Genomic DNA, 13,645 nt, shown 5'->3' with positions numbered 1-13,645 from the left:
TCTAAACCATAATTTGGAGGATAGGGAACAAACCAAGGACTTGCATGCCTTCCCCCCGCCCCTTACATGCTCTGATTAATATCCTGGAGTTTGATCAAGCCATTGTTTGCCTTTGCATCTGAACTGGTAAACTATTGTTTGCATAAGCCTTCCAAATGAGGATTGAAAGCCATAATTTTAACCTTGTTTACAGTTTTGGTTTGGAGAACTGGAAGTGTTACATTTGAAACATCTCTCTGGGCAGGTTCAAACAACACAACAACCCACCCTACGAATAACAGTGTGGGTTATTTTTGGAGCAATCCATGGTGTTCCTGACAAGACGACTGGATTGTTCTCCTCCCCTCTTCATCCTCCAGCCAGTATCCCAATGTCCTGGCCATCTTGTCTGCCTGTCCTGTCCCACTCTGACCATGACCTCTTTTCATTCCCAGGCTTTTTTTTCCTGGCCCCCAAAATTTGTGCAAATGGGGCCGTCATTTTTTAAAATTATTATTATTATTTTTCAGCCCCAGGAATTTGCGCAAATGTGTTCATAATCTTTTAAATTTATTTTTTGTCTGTCTTTTGGAGGTGCACAAGTCAATGTCCTTGTACATTTCAGCTGTCAAAGGGAACAAAGTGTACTAGGAAACATACAAGGAAATTGACAAGACAAGACTGCATATGAGGTACTTTGCACCTCCGTTGACAGTAACAGGTTGGAAAATTAAGTGTACCAAAAAAGGGGTGGGGACAAGATCTAAGCACCCTACCCTTTTCATGGCTCCCATTCACAGTAACTGTAGCAGTAACTGCTCCAAATGGAAGCCACAAAAGGGGGGGGGGAGCCTAGATCTTCCCTTTCTCAAGGAGCCCTGGAGTCAACCTGGAGACTCCCGGAAGTGTAGAATGGAAGTAGGACACTGACAAGTGTCAGTTCAACACTTAACACCCAGAGGATCACCTTGCTAAGTAGATGATCTTGTCCCCACCCAATTTTGGTGCACTTTTCCAACCTGTCACTGTACACATCTCCTCATAAATAAGTTCTACTGAGTTCAGTGGGACTTGCTCCCAGGTAAGTGGGTATAGGACTGCAGCCTCAGGAAGATCCAAACTGAACGATTTTGTCTTCTCTTTTTCTTTCCAGTGTTGCGCCTTTCTGCTTCACTCTGTCTTGACCCAGCCTTGCCCTCACAAAAAACAAAGATGCAAACAAAAACAGAATGCCCACGACTGATGAGTCAAAGCAACGTTTGATAGTTACTGGGTTGAAAAAATTCCAATGCCATTTTTTTCAAGCCAATTTTTTGGATTTTTTTAAGCATGGATTTTTATCCACACTGCTATATTGTTGTTTGGTCTTGATTCCTTGGCTTTGCTTGGCCCAACTCTACCACCACGTAATCACAGAACAACAAGAATATCTAGCCTGTAACTTTATGTACCTTACTTTAGTTAGAGAAAATGAAAGCTCAGAATTTTCAAGAAACAGGAACCGTTAGTTAGGCTGGACAGAGCCATTTTCATGAGATGAGAAGCAGAATTAATGCCCATGTTTGATTGGTAGGTAACTTTATTTTAATGAGACTGTAAGGGTAAGTTTAGCATGTTTATGATCAGATTTAATTGTAACTGTTATTTTTTAAGTTAGAGAGAAATTTAATATTTTATTTATTTAAAAAAAACATTTTTTAAAAATCCTTGCTTTTTATCCACCCTGGTCTGCTCAGAAATAATGTCTCCCCCCACCCCCCAAGTTCAAGGGGTTGACATCCTAGCAAAAATGCAGAGAACAGAATGTTGCAATTCCTTCCTTCTGCAGGCTCTCAAATTTTGATGGCATTTGTGATATTTAAGCATAGGAGATCCTGTTTTACTGCAACTACATACTGATATTGTTTAATACCACATTTTTTCCCAGAGAGATACGGAACCAGTTGTGTTGTTCCGCTGCAAACACAATGAAATTAAGGGTGCAATCATATGCATATTTAGACAGAAAAAGGTCCTACACCTCCCAGCATGCTCCAGCCAGCCGTGATGTAGAACTTTTTTTGTCTAAACATGCACAGGATTGAACCCTTGGTTGCAAGAAGCACCATTCTGCTTGGGGCTATAGCAAGCACCTCGCTGGCATGACTGGCCACATCTGAAGAAACACACAGTCTGGCTGGAAATATGAGATCACCAATGTGATGGTCTACGACACACCCCTGGGCCCCAATCCAGAATTAACGCTGGAGAAGGAGGTGGCCTGCCTACAGACACCTCCACTCTTAGGCTATAATCCTATACCCACTTACCCAGTGACGTGGGGTGAATTTTTTTTCCAAAACTGCCCATTTTACAGTGCTTTATTTTTCCACAGAAAAAATTCCATTTTGTAAGTTCATTAGTAACCATGAATGGATGCCAACTTCAAATACAACATTAGGTAAGTGTGGCAGTTTCCAAGCTGCAGATGACTGGTTGCCCTCGCATCATGCACTGTTCTTTGGACTGCTAAATGTTGTAGTGTGTCAACAGTTTTCAGTAACTTTGCTTTTTAAAAAAAGTTAACCTATGTGAGGAAAGTGCATCCTATTATCTTTAAATTGTTACAAGTATTCCAATAAAAAATTCAACGTAATATAGGACTGAAATCACATTAAGCGTACTTTAATTCCCCCCCTCCGATATTTCAGGTCAAATATTTGTGGAATATTGGGGAAAAAGTCAATTTGTTTTCCTTCTTTCTTTTAGTTTTGTTGTTTACTAAATACAAGTAAAATAAACATGCTAAATTATATTGCTCCAGGGCATCAAAAGATATTCGGGTGCAAACTGAAAATGTCTCAATGCAAAAAATTTCCTAAGTCACAATTTTCCAGAAAACCCACATTGGTACACTTTCCTGGGAGGAAGCCTCAGTAAACTCAATGGGCCTTGCTTCTGAATAGACATGTAAAAGATTGCAGCATTAGAAAAGGATTTCATGCCTGATTTTCAAGAGGGCATGCCTAACTGAAAGCAGTAGAACCAGCTTGCATCTTACACTCCTCAGGTCCTGACATAGTTGCTGGACAGCAGCCAAGACACAGTGCACTGAAATAACCCCATTCTGGTACATCACCTGGTGAAAGTCCATAGCCAAGACAGAGTAGCCTTCTGCCTATAATGAGAAGGCCCAACTAATCAGGTTTGGGATCGAGGGTCATTTTAGGATTGCATCCTCTGAGATGCTATGCATTCTGTAGCCCCGACAGATCTCACTAACTAGTTTCACAATTATCTAGCAAATACCAGTAATTTATTTTTTAAAAAATGCTGTTCCTTTAACAAACATCAGGTTTCAGAAGGCAAGAGGGAATGACTTGAGGGTGTGTGGGTTTTTTAAAATTCAAAATGCATGGGAGACTTACCTTGAGTCGCTGATATTGCCTAGTAGTATCTGAAGCAAACAAGCTGCTATCGCTTTACAGCATGAAAGACCGGACCTGGCAGGCGTCATGTCTGCGGTATTTCATTTTCAAAGCAAATAATTAAATATATGAATATGCCAATGCCTTCTCATCTCATCCTTAGAGCTCAAAGAAACTCCTTATGAGTTCACTTCACCTGAAAATATGTGACTCCTCACAGCACCAAGCACGCACGCACACACACACCCACGTTGTTGTGAATCTCACTAAAAGGTGAAGTCAAAATACATTTCAGTTAAGCTTACCAACTGTGTTAGTCATGCAACATTGTTTTTAATTTTGACATTTTGGGAAAAAAAATCAATGAGAAGAATTTGGTAGATGTCAACATTCACATGGAATGTTGAGAATCGCTAATGAATTCTATGAAAGTCCAAGGACCCAAGTTGATTGGTAATTGCTGAAAGTCACCGGAGACAGCAGTCCTATGTGGAGAGGCTGCCGCCTCCAAATTTGGAGGCAACCGCCTATCCAATGCAAGGAGGGCAGAGCGCAGAGGGGATCTAGCACTTGCAGCTAGATGGTCGATTTCAGCTGTCTAGCTGCAGGACTTTGGAGCGGGGGGGGGGGAGAGGCCGGACGACACATAGGAAGCATCGTACTGGCACTTCCACACTCCCTACCCCTGGGAACATGCCCTTTTGCCCTGCTCCACACTGCTCATCCAAGTGAGGAGCCTGGGGATGATCCGCACTGCCTACGAGGTGGCGGGGAGGGAAGGCAGTTTTCTGGGAACCGACCTTGGAGCACAGGCTCCGAGGATGGTTCCCGGAAACTGAACAATCCTATGGCCATGTAGCCGCTGTCTAGCAGCCATAGGACTGTGCCCTAAATGTAATTGTCAGCATTCACCATATGTCTGAAAAGTGGAGAAATATGCATCTATTTTTGGACATTCACTAACTTCTTCTGGAAATGTCAACATTAACATGTGAATATCAACATCTTATTTTGTTTCTTTTAACTATTTCTAGAAGGCAGCTGTGCTGTCTTTTGCAGCAAAAACAACAGAGTCTTGGGCACCTTAAAAACTAACTAATTTACTGTGGCATACGCTTTTGTGGACTGTAGGCCACTTCTTCCATTGCATCTGATGAGGTGGGCTGCAGCCCACAAAAGCCTAAGCCATAATAAACATATTAGTGTTTAAAGGGGCACAAGAGTCTTTGTTGTTTATTTTACGACATGCATAAATTTATTGCTAATAATAAACAATACCACAGTGTCAACATACGCCATCAAACAAGGCATTTTCAGTGTCAAATCATGGGACAGAAGGCAGGATGAAATAGCTCCAGATAATCCACGTGAATGTCTGGAGTTGAGCCACTACCACCCACTCGAACACCTTACCCACATTGCAACTGGTTGACAGTCAACAGTCACTTAGGTCCAGAGATGGCTTCTTCAGGAACAGCATAATAATTGCTTCCTTCAAGACAACCAGGACGATCCTCTCTCTCAATAAAGCATTTATAAACCCATGTTCCAGCTCCTTTCCTCTGGCCAAGATGGGGCAAGTGTTAAGTGGGGCCACACAGCTCTCCAAGCACCTTAGGACAGACATTCTTACATACTTTTTTTTAACAGAAACACATCAGAATAGCCATTTCCAGCTGTTATCAAATGATAAATGAAGTGTGTGGACTGCATTCAGCTCATGTGCTAGAGACAGAACTTATATTTTGCTTATTTTCATAATGTATACAGCTTTGGCTAGCCATTATTATTATTAGTATTAGTATTTCTATACCACCCAATAGCCAAAGCTCTCTGGGCTGTTTACAAAGATTAAAAACATTAAAATACAGTTGTGAAGGTTTGAGGCCTACAGAGACAAGGTAAAAAGGTCAGGCCTAGAAACCGGGGGGGGGGGAGGGGCGGTGTTGGGAGAGGGTATTCTTGAGAAGAGTAGTTTCATTTTCCTGAGTTTGGTTTAATTTCTTCAGGTTTGAAACAGTACTTTCAGTTTTGGGGAAGGAGGGGATAAAAAGAGAGAACATAAGAAGAGCCATGCTGGATCAGACCAAGGGTCCATCTAGTCCAGCATTCTGTTCACGCAGTGGCCAATCAGCTGTCGACCAGGAACCCACAAGCAGGGCAGGGCATGAGCGCAACAGCACCCTCCCACCCACATTCCCCAGCAATTGGTATACACAGGTTCACTGCCTCTGGTACTGGAGAGAGCCAGTGAAAAGAGAGGTAGACCAGAACAGGAAGAGACAGCAGGAAGAAGCAGCCTAGAGAAGTCAAAGTGCAGCTGGGGAAGAGGAACTTGCATTTTTGCAACCTTTATTTTCTTTTAATGCATTTTGTATCACTCAGCTCTATTCTGTAACTACCTTTAGTTGTAAATTGCTTGCTTTAATTTACCAGTAAACTGTTGTGGTTAACACCCAGGTGTCTGAAGTGCCAATCACCCCACATCTACAGCCTAAACCTCACATTATTGGGAAGGAGAAGTTTAAAACAAGGACGATGGGGCTCTTAAGGAGGCAAGAGATCCTTAAGGAGTTGCTCAGGTTGTCCAGGTCATAAGGGGAACCCTGACAGCAGTGTACAAAGTTTAAAAACCATTTACATAAAAACATACACAGACATACAGTAGACACGGAGACATATACCTAAAAGTAACTTTGAGCAATCAACTATAGCTAAGGGGAGGAACAATGTGATATTCAGAGCATCTGCAGCATGACACCCTACCATGGAAGTCCTGAAGCTTCACTTGCTTTCGATTTCAAATGTACCCCCATAGAAAGAGGGCCTTAACAAAAGTAAGATTAAATTCTTAGTGAATGCTCATTTGTTCAGTGCTATCAGTGATGTGCAGAAACACACACAGAGCTCTAGTTATCATGATTAACTAACTAACAAGATTAGTTACTAACACAGAAGTGTAATTGCTAGAGAAACCATGAAGTACTTCTAGAAATAATCTTGGCTCCTGCCATGAGCGTGCCAAAACTGATTTTTACTTGACTTGAAAGATAAAACCAAACCAAAAAATAATAATAATAGTCAAACACTTTGAACAAGCCTAATATTTCAGAATTATTATGTATTATTTATAGAGCACCATAAATGTACATGGCTCCTTACTGAGTAACATAAGCAAAGTGAGACAAGACCCTGTGCCAAGTTTATAGTTTAGGGTGCAATCCTATGCAGGTTTAGACAGAAAAAAGTCCTCCAACTCCCAGCGCTCCCTTTTTTCTGTCTAAACACACATAGGATTGTGCCCTTAAATTCTGACATTAGGGGAAACAGTAGAAGGGGGACTGGGGAGGGAGATATGAGGGTAGCAAGGGTTGAATATGAGCCAGTACCATGCCTAAGCAGGTGTAAGTATATCAGCTGGGGATGAGGTCTAAGAATTGGCTTCAAGGAAAAAGTGGATTCTGAAGAGAGATTTGCAGAAAAAGGTAAAAACTGTTGCCAAGACAGCATGATAGCCACCAAGGCACCACCAGCCCCATGGTTTAGTTCAACATGGCTTTGGTAACATATGGAGCCCTGAATCGTGCAGGTCAGCTTCTTCCTATCCACACCAGCACTGCTAACACTGATGTGGGAAGGCTCAGGTTGCCCCCCCGCCCCCTGGCCAGGTAATCTGGAGGTCCCAAGGTGATGACAGACTGAATCATGGAGAGGAAGAGAGAACGAGAAAAAGCAGCTTCCACACAAGCTTGGTAACGTTAAGAATTGGGCCTTCATCCTCTGAACATGGGGTGGGCAACATACAGACCATTGCCCACTTTGCCAACACTACAGTCATGTATTCAATAACAGATTTTTATGTACTTATTTATAATTACATTTATATCCCACTTTTTTCCTCTTGCAAGGAACCCAAGGCAGCTTATATGGTCCTTCTCCTCCTCTCCATTTTATCCTCACAACCACCTTGTGAGGTAGGTGAGGCTGAGAGCCAGTGACTGGCTCAAAGTCACCCAGTGAGCTTCATGGCCAAGTGGGGACTAGAACCTGGATCTCCTGGATCCCAGTCCACCACTCTAACCATGACAACACATTGGCTCTCACCCTATCTTCCCAGCACACATGGCAGAATCCTTCTGGACCTTCTGCACTCTTAATCGTAGCTGAACGTAAAGAGATGATAAGGCAGCCTACACCATGCGCTCATTTCTTATGAATGTAAACTCCCCGACACATCATGGGAAAATGTTCTAGCCCTGCCTGTTCCCTGACTTTTTAAAAACTTACAGGAAGATTAGTTTTTATGTGAGGCATTCAAAAATAGTATCCACACCTGCACCCTGAAGTGGTACAGTCCATTCCACCAACTCCTCCTTCTGTATGTATAAATAGGGTCTCGGAAATTTGTGAGCTGAAAAGAACAAAAACCACTATAATGCTGTTTGAAAGGTACAAGCAAATAAAATCAATTACTGAAAAGGTAATGACTTCCTCAGGAATCCTTTCTCAGCTGACAATTCTGAAAGCGATCTTAATCTGAGATTCAAACCAAGAAGACTTCACAGAACTTCAGAATCTTTCAACGGCAACATCTCACCGAGGAGCATCTTACACACATTGAATGCCGCTCAATGTGGCCATTGCATTTACGCAACTGACGCAGAGGTAGCATAAGCGACCTCTATTGCAATGCCAATAGTGTAAGCTGGTGCAACAAGTTTCCCAGGGAAACCCATCATGCCAGCTCATGGTGTTGGCGTCACTTATGCTGGTGCTACATCAATTGTGTAAATGCAGTGGCCACATTGGATACTTCCCATTTTTCAAAATCCCACTATATGCAACTTCATGAGTAAAGGTCCCAAGCAATCTTCAACCTGACTGATCTTACGTACAGAATGATAGCTCTATTTACTCAATACCTACTTCAGCCAGAAGGTACAACTGCCCCAGAGCAGTTGTGTAGTTAGAGTAATACAGCAGTAAAGAACGAAAGATGGAAAGTCCCTGGTTGAAATCTCACCTCAGCCACACACTCACTAAGAAAGCCATTCTCTCATCTAAAATACAGGAATAATAATAATATCCAAGTATCTTACAGGGTCACTGTAAGAGTTACTGATATAATGAGCGTGAAATACTCAAAAAGCACAGGAAATTTTATTTATTTATGGAGAGAGCAATCCTATGGCTGCTAGACAGTGGCTAGATGGCCATAGGATATGCCGTTTTCCGGGAACTGACCTGGGAGCCTACTGACCTCCCCCCACTTCCACGCTGAACCCTGTCCTCCGCGCTCACAAGAGGAGAGTGGGGGGACCAAAAAGGGGCGTAGCTGGGGGCGTTCCGGGGCGGGGAGGGCGTAGCTGCATGTATGACACATCCAATGTGTCGTACAGCAGCCCCCTTCCCTGCCGTGCTCCCGCGGCTAGACAGCTGCAACTGGCTATCTAGCCAAAAAAAGCAAAGCAGGGGAAGCGTGGAGGGCACGATCCCCTCCGTGCTTCTCCTGCCCTGCTTAGGATAGGCGGTTGCCTCTGAGTTCAGAGGCGGCCGCCTATCTCGATAGGATTGCGCCCTTATTTATTTATTTGTATACTGCCCAATAGCTGAAGCTCTCTGGGCAGTTCACAAAAACTAAAACCACAAAGCACAGCATAGAACAATATAAAACATGAAAGCCTGCTACGTAAGACTATTGATCTGACTGATTTAAATTCAGACTATACAAGCAGCTGCAGAAACACTCAATGTAAAGCAGTACACGATACACAACCCAATTAATCAGCTCTGGTTTGACTTTTATTATAAGATATTTCCAGTGAGACCAGGTGGGAAGGACCCCCTGTGGCCTGCCTGCCTTCCTCTCTCTGTCTCTCTCTCTCTCTCTCTCTCTCTCTCACACACACACACACACACACACACACACTTACTTTAAACAGGAACTTAAGAAAGCTACAAAAATCCATGCAACTTGAATCAGCTCGGTAAGCCTCCAGTCCTTGTGCTTTTACCCCTTTAATCATTTCATATGTGATTCCCAACTAGAGGAAAAGAAAGCAAATGCACTCATATCTACCGTATGTCTTACAGCAGGGATGGTCAACTTCTGTATCAGAGACTATTCTATGCTCCACACAGTGGCCCATAGATCCGGCAGTGTAGTTTGCCAGAGAAAATGAGCCCTCCCAAGTCAGACTCCACTCCATCTAGTACTAAAAGCTTTGCTGATATGGAACACATGCACTCAAGTATATGGGGCACTATATACAACACCTAAGAGACTGTAGCCTTAAATATGGCATAGCTCCATTTCTTACAACGTGAAACCATTTGTTTTCTCTGAGACTGAAAAATTGTGGGCAGAAGATATTTTAATAACAACTTGATTAAAACTTAGTAGAACTGCCAGGGGCCAGGAAAAATTATTGGGGGGGGGGGTCAGGATCCAGCCTGCAGACCAACTTTATATGGTGCCTTATATAGTATCCAATAAATTTTGTTGCTTTCATTTAAATATTTACATTTTCCTGTCCCAAATTATTTCTCTCCTCTGCTTTGGCTTTATTTCTCTTCCTGCTTGCACTTTCATCTGATTCTCCCACAGTTAATATCAGATTTTTCATCTATTTCCAGTCTGTGCTCTTTTTCATTTGTTGCCCATCTCTGGAATTAATTGCCAGCTGATGTTAGAACTTTTGAATCCTTCCCAATGTTTAAAGTGAACACCTTAAGGCTTATTTATTTCCCTTATCAGATTTTTGACTGAAGCTTGATCGTTCTCCAACTTCTTGTCTTCCTTTTTCCTACTTTATGTGATTTTAGTTTGTAAGTCTACGAACTGGCTCATACAATGTTATCTTTTGTACTGCACCAAGTTGTCAGCATCTAATAAGTATTATTATTATTAGGTAACATAGCCTGACCACATTCACTTCTTCAGTAATATTTTGCAATATTACTTTGTTTCATTCACACATTTCTTGACCACAAGAGTAGATCCAATAGCTTCAACAAGATTATATAGGCGTACATGCTCAATGAATGACTGTCCTATGTAACATAATGCATGGCTGCCAAATATTCTTCACTTTAAAAAGGAACAGTCATTATTTACCAACCAGAACTGCAGCGCAGCCCTTATTTTGAAAACCTTTTATATGGCAGTTGCTACCACACTGCAAGGTGGCTCCAATATTTAAAGCACTGAACAGAAACAAAAAATGATTTGTCCTAACAGTTTCAGACTCAGTAACTGATGTTTTAACTGGTGGGTTTTTTTTAGTTTAACCTTATAGAGAAGCTTTCCCAGTACTGCAGTCAGAAATCTGCCAGCCAATCATAGCTTTGGAAATCTCATGCAGCTGCATCTGAAAAGCCGATTTTTAATGCAAGAAAATATAACAACCTTCATTCATCATGGGTTACATGAAAGAAAACAATCTTGACACAAGACACACAAAAAAGGAAGAAAAAGGGAAAGCCTGCAATATCCTTTCCCCCAAATTAGAAAACTGTAGAGAAAAAGATATTTGGTGTTTGGATCCTTAAAAATCCCCTGCCTTCTGTAGCTTGGAGGAAAGAGAAAAAGTCAGATGTGCGAGAAAACGGAAGGGGAAAGCCAGCTGCAACATGATAGGAACAAGAGGTTAATCTCCACAAAAGAGAGCTTGAATCTCCAACACAGTCTATGGCCCCAACTGCATGCTCTTAAAAAGCCAACCCCCCAAACTATTTTCTTCCTTTGCATCACCTACATAGGAATCCAATCAGTTTCACTTGCTTTCAGAAGTAGGGAAATGAAATTGACATGCAGTTTTCTTTTTAAATTCAGGGAGATTACACTGTAGGTTTGGAAAAATGGAGTTCATAGGCTTCAATACACTATTTTTGAAACTAAGAAAGGGGAAAAGGTCGAGAGATAGGAATACATCTGTAGGGAATGCAACTAGTTTACTGGTGTTAAAGAACCCACTTTGGAATGGTATAACAGGGAAATACTCACACTTGTAAATATTTTATTGCTTATCAAAATACTCTACAATATTAATTTTGACTGAGATGGTGGAAGACAAAAATTACATGCTTTATAATGTAAATAACAATTGATTCATTAATTAACTATCACAGCTGCACACACTGGCATGCCATAATTTCAATCCAATTATTTAACTCCAGTATTTCTTTTCCCCAAGTACTGAAAATTTTGTCTATTATCTTCGTATTTCCTATATATTTCATTCTGCCTTTTCTATAATGCAACAGGTACATTAAATTTTAAGAACATTAACAATCAGCACTTCACCTCTCTCTGCATTATTATGGCCTCTTCTTTTTCCGCTGTGTTGGGACTCACTTTCTAAACATTTAACACAAAGAAACCTTTTCCAATAGAGGTACTATCAGATGGAAACACTTTTGGATCTCCTGTACCAACTGTGTAATACCTGGGCATCCAGGTATAGAGCTACAGTCCCTGGAATGTATTACAGATAATCTAAAATGATGAAATTAGCAGCAAAGTTTGCAATTTGATGCCCTCATTACTACTACACATTTTAGTGCACTGACAAAATGAGGATATAGTGTTCTATTTTCATTTTGTAATCACCACTGCAAAGAGACTCACTTGAACAGCTGGCAAGCAAGTGATGCCAAGCTGGACTGAGAACTTTACCAAAACAGACAGGACAACTGTTTCAACAATTCAACTGTGCATGAGTAGGGCAATACACATCCCACACCCACTTTGGAATGGCATAACCAGGGAATATATATGGTTTGAGTTTCAGTCTTCCTAGTTAAAACCAGTGGTCAAACTGTTTAAATTCATTAACATGGTAAACAAGCAAATAAAACAAAGCAGCAAGCAGAGCACATATGATCACCAAATACTAATGATACCATCTGTGTGTCAGGTTCAGACAGCAAGGATATAGCAGAAAACATGTACTTGGTGGCTGCCACCAATTTTGGAACTTTTCTCACTGGAGACCTGCTACTTTGCAATGACCCGCTTTGCAAATCAGCATTATGATGTCAATGGTTTTTAGATTTCCCCACTTGAACTACAACTTTATGGTTTCAGATGATCTTAGTTACTTATATTTTACACACAACTTTAGTTAACAGCTGAACCGGAAGTGAACTGAAAAAATTAAGTGTGACTCCCCGCTTTGAATACATATTGAAATAGGTATATCCTATGATCAAGCAGTATTCTTTGGCTAATCTTCAATTCAACTTAAATTTAGGTTCCTGGAAAGAGATTTCCTTCTATAAGTTTATGTCAGCTTTAAAAGACTCTGAAGTGTTCTACTTATTCTCCGGTCCATTTGTTAGCCACTAGACCAGATAACACGCCTCAGTCTTAAAACCACAAATAATTCCCAACCAAAGCCTCTCCTACCATTTCATGTTTGAAGAGCTCACTTCCTCCAAAAATTCTCACGCAGCTCATCTTTAAACAGACATATGGGAACGCAACCCAATCCTCTTCCCAGACACCTTTGCATGCAAACAAGGACCTCTGGAAGAGGAAGAGCCTCAATGGGGGCAAAACGTGTCCCCACTGCCTTGGAATGTGCAAAGCAAGCTTTTTTTAATTCCCTAACAAGCCAGTTAAAAGGTTCAAAGAGCTGAACAAACATATAACACCAACATTTACCTCACTGGGTGTGCACTTCACATATAGTGCATAATTAGCATACAGAATTCACGGTCAGAGGATGTTGTGCTGGCTACTGGCATAAATTAGTATTTTTAAAGCATTTTAAAAAATCTGATAGTAAAATGTATCTGGTTGCTAATGCTGAGAAAGCCAGAAACACAATTTCCATTTACCAGAACAGCATCTTTCCAGCTACAAGATGCTGATGGAAAGACAGGGAAGGGATATTTTATTAAATAGTTTTATATAATAATAAATAAACCTCGCTACCTAACTCTAGCTATGAACAGAATACTGAGCTAGATGGGGGCACTGATCAATTTGGCCAATCCAGCATGGAAATCTCTCTGCTTACATGCGTCTTGGGCTTCTTCAGTATAAATACTTCATACACTTTGTCCTCCTCTTAGCTTCCTACCCCCAATTGCCAGTATAGCCTTATCTGCGACTTCTGCTACTCCAGTCTACCACTTTCAGGCACTGCAGCTCTCCTGCTTGTTTTAACTCTACCCATTCTCCCTTACTGTCCTTTATGCCTGGAACCCATTCCAAAACACTTGGGTGCTTTTCCATTCAGGAAGCAAGAAGA

General features: G+C 41.4%; 1 protein-coding gene across 2 annotated transcripts in view; it reads right to left on the bottom strand.

Annotated features, from left to right (window-relative positions):
* LAMC1 (laminin subunit gamma 1) overlaps positions 1–13,645 on the bottom strand; it is a 165,445-nt gene that overhangs the window by 91,709 nt on the left and 60,091 nt on the right. The gene's annotated exons all lie outside the window — the stretch shown is intronic.

The sequence above is a fragment of the Heloderma suspectum genome, chromosome 4 (assembly GCF_057233095.1).
Source record: "Heloderma suspectum isolate Gila_16-S chromosome 4, 16-S_ref, whole genome shotgun sequence".
Taxonomy (NCBI): domain Eukaryota; kingdom Metazoa; phylum Chordata; class Lepidosauria; order Squamata; family Helodermatidae; genus Heloderma; species Heloderma suspectum.
This window is presented reverse-complemented; position numbering and strand designations above follow the sequence as displayed.